Source organism: Mustela lutreola, chromosome 13 (assembly GCF_030435805.1).
Source record: "Mustela lutreola isolate mMusLut2 chromosome 13, mMusLut2.pri, whole genome shotgun sequence".
Classification (NCBI taxonomy): Eukaryota; Metazoa; Chordata; class Mammalia; order Carnivora; family Mustelidae; genus Mustela; species Mustela lutreola.
The window spans coordinates 3,084,401-3,095,237 of NC_081302.1; the positions used below are offsets into that span (position 1 = coordinate 3,084,401).

Consider the following 10,837-nt stretch of genomic DNA (forward strand, 5'->3'; position numbering starts at 1 on the left):
ATAAGGCTGGGAAATAGTCACATGTCTCGTACTGTGATGTTGTTTTATCATTGATTATTATATTTTTTGATCACTTCATGTTTCCCTTTCTTAAAGGTCCTGGAACCAAACTAGAAATTGCTCTTGTGGGTGTTGGTGATAGGAGCAAATCTGTAACAAGTGACAGACCACACAGAGGAGCCAGCACACTCCCCGCGTCCGTTCTCTGAGCGAGCTCACGTCCCACCGGCAGTTTCCCAGTGCAACATGCCATCAAGTCCCTCACATGCAGGTTCAACACCCGTCTGAACTCCCCTCACCTTACAGGGGAGGATAAAGCCAGATTCAAAGCCAGACCGGCCAGAGCCCACACTCCCTTCTGCATCCTGTTCTGCCCTTCTGGCTCTCCTTTGCATCCTGAGTTCGGCCACAAGGTCCTTTGCGTGGTCTGTTCACACTTCGTGTGTCCTCCCTCTGGAACGTCAGCCTCGTGGCAGTATTTCCAGAGCTCCTCCTTTCTCCTCTACCCTTACCTTTGTTTATACGCCCATCTCTTACCACCGTGTCCGTGAACAGCAAAGCGCCTGGGCCTGCAGATTGCCTCTGGGACTGACAGCACCAGTCGAACCTCGTGTTGTCAAGCACGTTCCTTTTCCTTCCGGTCAGTCGGCTGGGCCTTTCCAGGGATCTCCTTACCTTTCCTCTGAAAGTTTCGAATTGCCTTGCTGGTGCCATGGTTGTAGGCGTGTCTTCAGAAAGCTTTTGCTTCTTGTCGCTGCCCCCAGGGTACCTGTTCCTTTCTCTTTTTCCATGGGTTGCCAACGGCAAGGCTTTCCCAGCTCAGGCTCGCAGGTGCTCCGGTCTCTGTCACAGCTGCTCCAATCTGGCTGTCCTACAAAACAGCCAGAGCCAACATGTAAATGCACGGGCAAGCCGTGTTCTGATAAAACTTTATTCATAAAAGCGTGCGGTGTGCAGGATTTGCCTGGAGGCTGTCGTCTGCCTCCCGCGGCCTTAGACTATAAAATCTCCTTTGGAACATCGAAAAGCTTTTATCTAATATGAAATCGTTGTGGATTTATGATTAAGTTAACACAGTAAAAACCAAAGTCCTTTTCCACTAAAATTAGCTCCTAGTTCTGGCAATGACAGCGGCACTTTCCAACTCGTACACATTTCACCACGTAGGGTTGAACACTTGATCCCTCCTTTCTGCTCACGGCCTGCCGTCTCACGTCTGTGTGTTTCCCTTCCCCTAGCGGCGGGGGTTATCGCTCCACACCCGTGTCTATATTCTTGGCTTTGAACTCATGCATTTGCCTTCAGTTTTCCTCCGAACTCATCCATAGCATGGCTTTCGGGTTCATTATTCCTAAAGTATGGCTTTTGGAAATTCTTTCCTCTCTGATCTTGACAATCTACCAAACTCTGACCTCACTCGGCCTTTCTCCTCTCTCTCTGCGCCGACACGCTGATGCCGCTTCCTGGCTTCCTGTGTTAACGCTCTGTTCAGGTTTGACTGACATGTGAAAAGCTGTCCGTCTGTAAGGTCTCCAACTCTGGGGGCTTGGGGGTGAACATAGCTCGTGAAGCCATCATCACCACCCAGGCCATAGGGATACATCACTCCCAAATGTCCCTTCTGTCCCCTGGACATTTCAGGTCCAGAATACAGCATCGTCTGCTACAGGCACTGTGCCGTGCACCAGATCTCCATGACTGACTTACCTCGAAGAACTGGAACTTTGTACGTACCTCCCCGTTCCCCCTGCCCCTGGCGGCCGCCGTTCTGCTCTCTGTTCTTTGAGTTTGACCATTTTAGATTCTACCCATAAGGGAGATCATAAAGTCCCTCTGTCTGTGTCTGGCTGATTTCTCTTAGCCTACAGGTCCATCTATGTCAAAGCCATATTGCCAAGGGTAGGATTTCCTTTCTCTCTAACAAACGCATGAACAGAATGCCATCCTACGTGTAGGCCACATTTTTAATCCGTTGCTCCGTCGACAGACGTTTGGGATGTCTCCACATCGTGGCTGTGGGGATAAGACTCCAAGGCACAGGAGTGTGCAGACGGCTCCCTAGGATCCCGGTTTCAAAATAAAAGTAAAAGGTAACGTACAGAATCAGGGAAAAGATTTGCAACCCACACATCTGATGACACATTATAAAAGGACTCATGTGACTCGGTAACAAAAGAACAAACACTGTTTTCCTCTGACTCAGGAGGAGTTTTCCTCTGACTCTGCCTTGTGGGGTTCTCCTGCCCTGTCTGTGGAGCGCACTGTCTCCTCTGTCCCGAGCACCATTCCATCTGCAAAACACCCACCCACATGGTCTCCATTTTCAAGAGCAAAGCTCAGTTCTTCCCTTTTCTGTGATGCCTTCTCTGTCTGCTCTGTCCCATCATGATGCCTCCTGCCTCTGGTTTCTTGAAGAGGCTCTTTGCCGCCTAATCATACACCATTTTGCATCATTTTCTCCTGCTTCCGAAGCGTTTACCTTATTTCCCCAATTAGAGCAACTTCGTCAAGGCCCGCAGCCTATCGGACCCTGCCAGGTGTGTTGTCACAGGAGTCACCCAACGTGTTCGTTGGACATATCAGTGGGTGGACGGACGGACGGTTGGGGGGACGGATGGACACTGACACTCTCTCTTGCCCCTAATCTCCCACTTTATCTCTTGATCGTTCGTTGGATTCAATGAGACACAGCTTGGGAAAAAAAAAACAAAAAACAAAAAACAAAAAACCACAGTTAAACGAATTAGTCCTTACAGGCAATGCCCAGTGTTTTAGATGTTGGTCAACGGAATGCTAAAATTCAAAGTACTTTATCATAAAGACACTGTAAAAACTGGGGGTTATAACAGGATCCCAGATTGCTGGATCCAGATTCCTGCTGTTCTGGAAGTGGTTTGAAGTCCAGGAGGATGAAATGGTCACGTAACAAAACAGTGCTATGCCCGGCCCAGGATTAGAACAGAAACGAATTTGAGAGTTTTCCTCTCTGTTGGAGGCTGGAGGAGGCTGAGGACGGAGTCACAGTGCTTAGGATAAAACAGATCTTATTATAAGAAAATAAAATTGTAGGCAGTTCTATGGATTTACTAAAGGGGACTTTTGTGTAGTTGGAAAGATACTAGATGCTAATAAAAAAGTGTTTTTTTTTCCCTCAAAATATACAATTTCCCTCAAAATTAATGGCTCTCATTTTCTTTCAGCCATAGGGATACCACTGCCGGTGCTTTTCTGTGTATCAGCTTTAACTGATTTTTGCTCTGGGCTGGATGTGGAAAGACGTTCCTGAGACACAGAACGCATACTCGAACCCTTGTCTGTTCCTCACCGCCTGCGGACGGAGAATCATTTTTACATTTTTAATGTGAAATATTTTGAAAAAAAAATTAGAGTAACATTTCATGTCATGGAGAAAGGTACGGAATTGGAATTTCAGTGCCCATCAACCGAGCTTTGTCAGAACACAGCCAGGATCGTGTGTCCACGCTGCGGGGTCGGAGCGAAGGGGCCCGGGTCACAGAGGACCCTTTACAGAAGGGTTTGTGGACACCCCTGCCCCCACCGCTGTGCAGCCTTAAGGACCGGCCATGAGGGAGACTTCCGTCATTACAGTGCGGACGGAAAGAAGCTGCGATGCGCATCACGTATCTATAAGGTAAGACGGAGAATTGAGACTAAAGGGAGCTGAGCATCGTGCAGAGGGGCAGGTGGGAGCCCAGGGGCTGCCCCAGAGGCTGGCGGGATTTTGCAGGCCGGGCCAGCCCCTCTGCTGCCCCTCTGGTCCCCTCTGGTCATCATGGTCACCCTGGCGGCATCTCTGTTTGATCTCTGACGGGGAAGGACATTGAAACCGAGAAAGATGCAGCGGCCCCCGGGCTTCCAATATGTGTGGAGAGCACTTCCTTTAATCCAGGAGGAAACTGCTGTTTGCACCCGCTTTCCAAAGAGAAGGAATGACCGGCATGGAAGAAGCTGCCACAGCTCCCCCCACGGCTGCCGGGGACAGCCGGACACCCGCACTGGGTTTTTCCCACCGTGCGGTGGAAAGGGTCCCGGGGGAGACGGGACAAGAGCGTTGGGGGACAGGGACCCCGTCTGCCTCTGCATGTTCCCGTCCCCACGGGGTGCTTGACAATGTGTGATATCTCGTTTCTCCCACACTTGGAGCAGAGGCTTTCCAGTCCCCACACGGAATATCCATGTGGAAGCCGCGCAGACACTTCAATGCCTAGAATGCGAAGATCGGCTTTCAGCAAAATGAAATACATCCCTGAAACCAGCGGCTTGCACATGCTCAAAATTACTCTCAACCATACGAAGGGAAAGCCAGGAAGGGTTTTCCCCCCTGGAGTGGAATCAGGCGTCCAGGATTCCTTGTCAGCCTCACGTCTGTGTGGGCCTGGATTTAGGCGGCCCAGTGAGTTAGCGGGGGAGGCGTGAGTCTGCAGGAGATGCGGGTTCGGCTCGTAGGAAAATGCGAGCACTCGTGCTGGATTCAGCGTAACAGAGACGAGACGGACAAATGAACATCAGACGGCGCGGCGGCGGTTTGGGGGTGAGTCCGAAGGGAACGTTGGTGTTTATTTCTTGTTCTTTACACGTGTGTGGTCCCGTTCTGGCGTGGTACTTGGGATTATGTCTGGTACAACCGGTCGTGGGACCCTGCGCGTGAAGAGGGTTGGCTCAGAGAGACGGTCAGAAGACCTCTAGGATGCCCGAGGTTTCGCACACGCCTCCCCTATGCAGAAACGGTCACGGGCCCCCGTCTGTTTCCAGCCCAGTGGGAACCTCCTCAGAGGGTGGCTTCTAGTTCCTTCACTTAATTAAAAAAAAAAAAAAAAAACGACAGAACCCTTTCCCCTCCGCAAATTAGCCCTCGGCTCCTCCCCCTTCGGTTTCCTTCTCTCCTAGTGACAGATCTGGTGTGCTGACGGCTGGTCAGACTCAGAGACGTCCCTGGACTCCCACCTCCCTACACACAATCAAACCCCCATCTCCAGGCCCTTGCTGGGCTACCATCACGAGTCTTCCCTCCTCTAAGAATGTCAACGTGGACAGAACGGAGGGCATCTTCTTTGCCATGATGGGCACAACAGGCAACTTTCCATCATCCTCCCCCTGGGATCGTAACACAAAACCGGAATGGTATTTCTTCCCCCCGACAACATTCTCACAGCTCTGTATTTACGGGAGGGCTTCCTGCAGTCCCCTCTGAGGACAGACCTGAGGACCAGACCAGGAAATGGCATTGGGCTCGCCGGGACTGACTCATCTGGGGCCGGAGAAGGTCGTTCCTGTGCAGTGGGCAGCCTGGACCTCCGTCCCTGCGGAGACCGGGGGAGGCGGGCATGTGTTATGGTTGAAGGGACTTTGATGTGCGCCGTGAGCGGACAGACCTCTTCTTTGATCCCAAGTAGGTCAACATGGACACCCCACACTGTGCTGAACGATGAATGACTATTTCTAGACGTGAGTACCCAGGAAGTAACCTCTGGAAGAAGCCAGAACCCCCCAAGTCAAGAAGCCAGTGTCAGAAAGTCCTCACCTTTGCTTTACGTTCCACATACCGATGGTACGAGCGTACCCCGGGGAGGAGGGTCTGCAGGCTTTGCACGGTCAGGCTCAAGGGTCCACTTCTTCTAGCACTGGAAGATGACACACGGACCCCAATAACTCGGGGGTCCAGGTGCACCCGTGCCTGTCGGGGAAGGCACCTGGCAGCTCTCGCGTGTGCAGCTGACCCCGCGTCCCGGGTGACGGCCAGACCTGGTATTCACAGGTCTCGGGGGTCACAGGGACGCTGACTCTCCGATTTTCAACAAAAATCAATGCTCCCCCAACCCCGGTTGTGTGATTCTAGAACGAGACGGACGTATGGATGACTGACGCTCACGTTGGGAGAGAAGACCGGGTACATCTCAGTCCAAACCGGCCATTGAGATGTAGACACGGGAGCTCTGCGGAAGGGACAGAAACGCTGCCACATCAAACGGGCGACTCGTCCCTGACCAACACTGTCTTTCCTGCTGGAGCAGAGTTTGATCTGGGACCTACCAGTCACTCCTCCCTGCTCTGCCCCTAGCCCCCCCCATCCCTACCCCACCCCACTCCACCCTCACCCCTACCCACACCCCACCTGACCCCTCCCACCCCGACCCCAGGCTGTACCTCCAGCTCTGGAGTGTTGTCTGTGGACTTGCTCTGGGCGTCGCGGTGTTTTCTTCGCCACGTGCTTTCCTTGTAGCCTCGCCTCTCCTTACACAAGAACCGCCTTTCACAAATAAGAGGAAAAGCTTCACTCAGAAACTGGCAAAGCTCCTTGGGGGCTTGTGAGGTTCCCTGCCAGAGTCCCATCAGACAGGGACCGTCAGAGGGATGTTCTGACAAAGGATGGGGACCTGCAAACCTGGGGGGTTCTGATGGTCTGCCCTGCCGGGGGGCTGGGTGCTGGGCAACACCTTGGAAGGGTCTGGAAACACCGAGAGAGGAGATTGCCCACTGGACCGTTGCTAGACGTGCGCACACATGTGGTCTTTCCCCACATAACTCTGCTCTGTCATGGAGATCGGAACACGACGAGTCCAAGAAAAATCCCTTTTCTCTGGCATCTCTCTGACATTCCTCACGACCCCCCCCCCCCAAAAGGACAATGTCCTGTTTCCTCCTTGTCCCTTGACCCCTTCGTGCCTCTGGTGGGCAGTAGGACTGCCCTGAACGGGGGGAGGCCCTCTGTACTCGCTCTCCTGGGTCCAAACACCCGCAAACACCATCACAGACACCCCCAAATCATGTTTGGCCAAGTGTCTGGGCACTCTGTGGCTCAGGCAAGTTGACAGATAAAATTTACCATCACACCTCAACCCCAATTCCTAGCTCCCGTGGAGATATTTTAATGGATAAAGTACAGGGTCCCCCCCAAGGGTTATGACCCTGAGTTGTGTGAGGGGATGGGCGACAGCTGCCAGCAGTCTAGCAGTGTGAGGTGTGGGTCGGGTGTGTGCGATGAATGAAATATGTAATATCAACAAACAAGCTGACCACAGGCTCTGGCAGTGTTTTCCACACTTACGCACGCAAGCACATCAAATGTAATTTCCCTTTCCAAATAAGCTGACACACAGGTCTCCACGCAACCCGAACGCACAGATTTCTCCCTGAAACAGCCTTAGGCTCATTCTAACATCTCAGTTAGCCAAGTGGTGACGGGATTATTCTTCAGACCAGTTTTCCTTGCTGGGGGTGACTGTCAGAGGGGAAGACAATTTAGGTGCCGCTCAAATGTCCGTCCAGCTTCTCAAGATAGACGCTAGACGTTCCCAAAGAAGGACGGGTCTAGTTCAGGAGGGTGTAGGATTCAACCCTCCTGCTGGCGAAAGTCACAGCCTGCGTTTAAGAGAGATTTTTCATGGAGAAAAACACCTCACGCACACGCGTACACGTACATGGGCACACCCATGCCCACATGTGTGCGTGCGTGCGCACACACACACACACACACACACACACACAGGCATACCGAGCAACTAAGCAATGAGAAGCGCAGGAAAAGGTATGAGTTGAAGAATGGGTCCCCCCGGGACTTCTATTCTCAGGCAATTTTCATGTCAATGGGAAAATAGAAAATGTGAATAAAAGCTTGTTTTTGAAACCTGAGGGGAGATTCTATCTTTACCCCCGAATTCCAGTGCATCCCTGAGAGCTGTCAGTTTCTGCAGGCTTTTTAAGTGAAGCCCCAGCTCAGCTTTCCTTCAGGGTGGGGGGCTGGCTTGCTGTCACAGAGTAGAATCCTCGCCCCCCCCCCATCTTGAAAGTTCTAGAAATCTATAGCTTTACTATTTTATGTTAGAATTGCTACCAAAAACTCAAACCTTTTTTTTTAGATAAAATAAGTCCTTAGTCCCATTTTGACAATTTCTTTTCTCGTCACCGTAGCGGATTGGAAGTACCCCTGGGATTGTGCTAATTTAAATTAATTCTTTTGTGCAGAGATGATATTGGCTAAGTGCTTCCTTCTCATCATTTCAGGGGATTCTAAATTTTGCCTCTCCCTGAGCCTCTCTTGGCCACCAGCCGGCTTGGAGGCAGTGACTCGTCCCCCAGGTCCAGGCCACGAGAACGGCCACCTCCAGCCCTCGCTCAGCGCTGGCTCTCAGGATGCCCCGCACAGACTGTTCTCATGCAATGAAAGTTTGTCTTTTGTTTTATGGCCTGGGATCATCTCTGCGCTCTTACGGGGCTCTGTTTGCACCGGTGCCTTTGTATTTATTCCCAAGGGCTGCATCTCAGAAGGGAGGCTCCAGGGGTTGGTGTGGATGATTCCTTTTAACTAACGGCTCTCAGGGTGCCCTCTGATATTCCAAGTAGATGCTGCCAATGATAATAAAATGGAAATCTGAAAGAAAGCTCAACTTTACAGACATCAGCCGGACTCACAAACGGACATTTTAGTATCATATTCAAGTGCGAAATCGTTCATTACTTGAAGTAATTGTTACGATGTATTGGTATGATTTTCCTTAACGCCAGGGCAATAGTCCTCCATGAGACACTGGCCCACTGGGGGTCCAAAGGTGTGGAAAGAGGAGGGCTGCTCTGGGCCCCGTTTCTTCCTGATTCAGCTCTGAGCACGCTTGGGATTCCTCCCCTGGGGGGTGTAAGCAATTGCTTTGCTTAGTTAGAGTGTGTCCCCTTCATTCCTCCGCAACTCAATTCAGATTCTCCACGTGTTGTGAGCTTGGCGGTGGGGGCATGCGGGAGATGCCGTTTCATGGTGAACTGGTCTCGGAAGGATCCCCTTTGCCATCAAATGAAACGCAAGACGGCCACGGAGCGATAGGGCTGCATGGCTGGCCTGCTGGCAGAGTTACTTCGGGAAGCTCCACCGTCCTCCCGGGGATGCTGCTATCACGAAGGAAGGTCTCTATTCAGAGACATCTTCCAGTCGTTTCCAAAGGAAACCCCTTTATATGCAGGTCTACTCCCTTTACTGTTGTAAGCAGCATTGTCCAACTTCAAAACGGACCCCACCTACTGAAGAGGTATCAAAATTTTTATTGTTTCCCCGGAGCAAGCCTCCCTCAGGGTTTGGGGGTCTCACTACTCGGGAGCGCAGCACCCTCTTAAGAGACATTTTATTTATTTATTTATTTTTTTTTTTTTTAAAGATCTTATTTATTTGACAGAGAGAAATCACAAGTAGACGGAGAGGCAGGCAGAGAGAGAGAGGGAAGCAGGCTCCCCGCTGAGCAGAGAGCCCGACGCGGGACTCGATCCCAGGACCCTGAGATCATGACCCGAGCCGAAGGCAGCGGCCCAACCCACTGAGCCACCCAGGCGCCCCTAAGAGACATTTTAAAAGCTGAGACCCTAGAATGGTTTGAACGAAAGAAGAATGAAAATGAGTTACAAGCGCGGTCTCCCAGCTCGTCTCGGGGCCGTTGGCCAAGGAGGCAGAAAGCGTCCGAGCTCCTGGGTTTGGGTTTTGCAGACAGATATTCCACTGTACGGCCGGGTCCGAGGGACGTGGGAAGCGAGCTGCCGACCAGCACCTAGAGATGTGCGCGTCCCCTGCCATCTCTCGGATCTTGGTGCGTCAGTTGTGGCTGGACCCACGCGACCTTCTCCAACCTGCGCTGCCACGAGCCACCACAGACAGAGTCCGAGTTCGGGTCTGAAAGCCTAGATCGTCCCCTGTGTCCATCAACAAAAGGAAACGCAGATCCGTGGCCTCTGGCACTGCCCGCCCGTGGCCGGCGCCGGGACACCCAGCACGCGCTTTCGCAAGCCTATGAATGAAGTCAGCCCGGCTTAAGCAGGAACAAAGCCAGTGAACCCTGAGAAGTGCTAGATCGTCTTCCTCTTTCATTTTTCCTTTTGGCAGGTTTTCATGGGAATCCGTGTTTATTTGTCGAGGGCAGATCTTTGTGTTCAGAGTTAACTGAAAAGGATAAGGAGGAAGAGGCCGGTAAACGGGGCGGCAAAGGCTTCATTCACAAACGTGGGCGCGTCTCGAATAAAGTTTGATTTTCTTTTTTATGTGTGGACTTGAAGACCTTTCAAAAATAATTCTTCATCTCACGAGGCTTTAAAGAAACCTGGTAACAGTGATCTGGTGGTGACGGTGTTGGCAATCGCGGTGCCCGGTCTCAGGGCAGTCGCTTTAGAAGCGGGTGGGCTGCTGACCGACGCCTCTGCATCGCTTCTGGTGGCTTCTCCGACTTCATGCACTCGGGGGACGGGGCCGCATTTTAGACCCAGAGCAGTTCCAAGGACAAGGTGGGGGACCTCATCGCGAGACCTTGACCGAAGAATGCAACCGAGACTCAAAATGTCAAGGGCTTGACCAGGCTCTCGGGGCCGGGGGCGGGGGGGGGGGGGGAGTGGCTGCGGGAGGCACGGGGCCACCTCACTTGGAAGCCACGTGCCTGTGCTCCTGGGACACAGGTCATCCAGCAGGCTGTGTCAAGTGGAATTTCTTAAGTGACTGGTTCGCACAGAGCCGCATTCTGTCAAGTCAATGACGTGTCTTTCTTTTAAAACAAAACAATGTCCCTCACAGTTGTCCGCTTGTGCGTAGATGGTGGCAAATTATTGTTTGCCAAGCCTCTATCTCCTCCCTTTCTGTGTTCCATTGAGATCATGGAAATGCAAAGTAAATAACCATGGAGTAAAATGCCTCGGGGAGTATTTATTTAAGAGTATTGTTCCAGGATGTGCGCAAAGATAAAGACTCTGTGTAATGAATGAGTGACTCTGGAGGCCAAATACCAAGAAGTTATATTCTGTACCCGGTGTGTCCTGGCCAGGGCGGGGTCACTACGAGCGGCCTCAGGACGTGCCC

The 10,837-nt window shown here is 51.9% G+C and overlaps 1 long non-coding RNA gene across 1 annotated transcript; it reads left to right on the forward strand.

The window, feature by feature from the left end:
* Positions 1 to 1,638: 1,638 nt before the first annotated feature.
* LOC131814013 (uncharacterized) lies at positions 1,639 to 9,058 on the forward strand. The gene is made up of 3 exons (XR_009347089.1): positions 1,639 to 2,090; positions 3,201 to 5,569; positions 5,858 to 9,058. It is a non-coding gene; the product is annotated as an uncharacterized LOC131814013 (long non-coding RNA).
* The last annotated feature ends 1,779 nt before the right edge of the window (positions 9,059 to 10,837 follow it).